Here is a 3,270-nt window from a genome sequence, read left to right as displayed (position 1 = left end):
TTTAGTTTTCATTCTTCATTTTTATTAACTCTTTTTTATTTCGTCTATCTTCTTTTCTCTTTTCTTCTTTTTATTACAAATAATTGCTTAATTCTTAGTTATTTTCTTCGAGACTTTTCTTTTTTGTATTCTTCTATTTATTCTTTATAACAACCTACTTTTTTATTAGAGTTTGTCAAAGGTTAATGTCTTTTTTTATTTTTTCACCCATCTGTTTCTTTTTTGTGTTATTTTTTTACTTGTCCTTTTCCTTTTCTCTTCCCTTCTTTTCTTTTTTCATTACAAATAAAATTCCAATATTTTTTAATTGTCATATCTGCGATTTTTTTATTTTCTGTTATTTTCTAATTTAGTTTTTGTTTTCGTTTTTTTTATCATCGTTTACATTACAATTTTTGTCTCATTGTTTATTTTTTATTAAATAAGATCCTGAAACAACTGAAAATATCGGTTTTCAAGCCTAAAATCGCATTTAGCTTTTTTATAACAAACAATTTTTTTTATTAGAGTTTGTCAAAGGTGGAATTCTATTTTTTTGTTATTTTTATGCCTATTTAGTTTTCATTTATCATTTTTATTAACTCTTTTTTATTCCGTCTATCTTCTTTTCTCTTTTCTTCTTTTTTATTACAAATAATTGCTTAATTCTTCTAGTTATTTTCTTCGAGATTTTTCTTTTTTGTATTCTTTTATTTATTCTTTATAACAACCTATTTTTTTATTAGAGTTTGTCAAAGGTTAATGTCTTTTTTTATTTTTTCACCCATCTGTTTCTTTTTTGTGTTATTTTTATGTGTATTTGCTTTTTATTCTTTATTTTTACTCTTTTTTACTTGTCCTTTTTCTTTTCTCTTCCCTTCTTTTCTCTTTTTATTACAAATAAAATTCCAATATTTTTAAATTGTCATATCTGCGATTTTTTTATTTTCTGTTATTTTCTAATTTAGTTTTTGTTTTCGTTTTTTTAATCATCGTTTACATTACGATTTTTGTCTCATTGTTTATTTTTTATTAAATAAGATCCTGAAACAACTGAAAATATCGGTTTTCAAGTCTAAAATCGCATTTAGCTTCTTTATAACAAACAATTTTTTTTATTAGAGTTTGTCAAAGGTTAATTTCTCTTTTTATTTCTTCACCCACTTCTTTCTTTTTTTGTGTTATTTTTATTTTGTTTTGTTATTTTTTATTTTAGTTTTTGTTTTCGTTTTTTTATCTACAGCATTTGTCTCATTTTCACGTTTTGATTTTTTATGTTTTTTTATTTTTTATTAAACAAGATTCTGAAACAACTGAAAAAATCGGTTTTCAGGCCTGAAATCGCATTCAGCCTCGAGTTCAAAGCCATCCATCCATCAATAAACAAACCTGCACCTCCGCCCTCTCATCGTTTGGATATTTTCAGGCGCTGAAACATCGTAATCCAGCCATACGTCAAGTGCATCCTCCGTTATTATATGCTGAAAATGTGAAAAATTTCAAGTGGAAGCGCGCAAGTCGATCGCATGCCACTAGTTTCTACACCAGTTTCACTAGTGACCAAGAACGGACGCGTAGGAGTTGAAAAATGCTCTCGCGAGTTCTCCAATTTTGAAAAATTTTCAGTGATTGTGACTCGATTTAGTGCCAGTGACTGGAATTACCACAAAGATGGATTTTGCTCCCATTCAAGGTGCGATTTTATTTATTTAATTTTTTTATTAATTTTGTTTGTTCGAATTTTTCAAAAGTAGCTGGCAGGAAATTTGACAGTTAAAAATTAGTTTCGAGGGAAATACAAGAACAAGGTTTTCTCTCGTTTGATTATCATCGTTTAAAATAATTTTGTCGTGACAGTGAAATTATTCAATTTGGTCGTAAAATGCGTATTTGCATTTATAATAGGCTCTTTGTTGTAGTGTTATAAAAATAAACAAGTTGAAATGACATATGAGAGGCAATATTGAACCAATTAACATTTTGATTTTACAAGTTTTTATTTTTTTTATTCGAATTGAGGGTTTGAACAATAAAATTTAATCCAATTTGTTTCTTTTTATTGCTTTGTTATATTTAGTTTTATTATTATAGGCCATTTTGATTGTAATCTGTGTTTTGCTCATAATTGTTTTGTTTCAAACTTTAATTCTTTTTCTACTTGTATTTTTATTACATTTTTTGTTACATGTTTAGTATTTTTATAATGTAGTTTTTTATTTGCTTAATTTTTTATTTTCACTTTATTCTTGTTTTTTTTGGGGGTGAAATTATTTTTTAATTTGTTTTTGGTATTATTTTTATCAAATTTTACTCTTTTGTCCTGTTTTTGTTACAACTCTAGCACTTTTACAATCCATATTTTTGTTGACAATCTTAAATTTTTGTTTTCTATTTATTTTTGTTTCTGTTTATTTTTCCCTTATTCAGTTTTTTCTTTTCTATTTGTCGTCCTTTACATCGGTTTTTGTCTTTTTTGATTAGATTTTTGATTATCTTTTAAAACTTTAATTTTATTTAATAAAAATTTCTGTTTTGAGTTTTCACTTTCCAAAAATTTTTCTACATTTCTTTTTATTTGCAACTTTTTTATTTGTTTCCTCTGTTTTGCTCATAATTGTTCTTTTTCTAATTTAATTTTTTTATGTTTCAATATTCTATATTATTTTTGTTACGTTCTTTTACTTTTTCTTACAAATCTAGTGTTTTCATAATCTAGTTTTTTTCTTAATTTTTAATTTATATATACTTTTTGTTTTTTTGTGTAAACTTATTTTTTACTATATTGACTTTTTTTCTTGTTTTTGTTACAACTCTTCCACAATCTATTTTTGTTGAGTCTTTTCAGTTTTTGTTTTCTATTTTGACTTAATGTTTATTCAACTTTTTTTTTGTTTTTTTTTAATTTATTTATATTTTGTTTAATCTTACTTTTTACTTTAATTTTCAATTTGTTTTTTGTGTTTTATTAACTCTTTTTTTCTGTTTTTGTTTCAACTCTAGCACTTCCACAATCTATTTTTGTTGACAATTTTAAATTTTTATTCTCTATTTTGACTTGATGTTTATTCAGTTTTTTTATATTTGTGGCTTTTACGTTTTCTTTGCTTATTTGTTCTTTTTTTGATTAATTGTTTTATTTCTGTTTTATTTAATTAAAATTCTAGTTTTTTATTGTCAGTTTTTAAAATCATTATTTTCTTTACTTTTGTTTTTAATTTATTTTTTGTATTATTTTTATCAAGTTTCAGACTTGTTGACATTTTTAAATTTCTGTTTAATCTTTTGACTTGT

General features: G+C 23.9%; 1 protein-coding gene across 1 annotated transcript in view; it reads left to right on the top strand.

Annotated features, from left to right (window-relative positions):
• LOC123010057 overlaps window positions 1-3,270 on the top strand; it is a 75,414-nt gene that overhangs the window by 2,853 nt on the left and 69,291 nt on the right. The window contains exon 3 of the mRNA XM_044406690.1: window positions 1,406-1,672. The gene's annotated coding sequence lies outside the window, so the exon portion shown is untranslated. The remainder of the gene's footprint in view (window positions 1-1,405; window positions 1,673-3,270) is intronic.

The sequence above is a fragment of the Tribolium madens genome, unplaced genomic scaffold, assembly GCF_015345945.1.
Source record: "Tribolium madens isolate multiple individuals breed KSU strain unplaced genomic scaffold, Tmad_KSU_1.1 Scaffold_7;HRSCAF=85;Tcas5.2_LG10, whole genome shotgun sequence".
In the NCBI taxonomy this organism is placed as follows: domain Eukaryota; kingdom Metazoa; phylum Arthropoda; class Insecta; order Coleoptera; family Tenebrionidae; genus Tribolium; species Tribolium madens.
The sequence above is the reverse complement of the archived record's forward strand: the minus strand, read 5'-3'. Positions and strand labels throughout refer to the sequence as shown.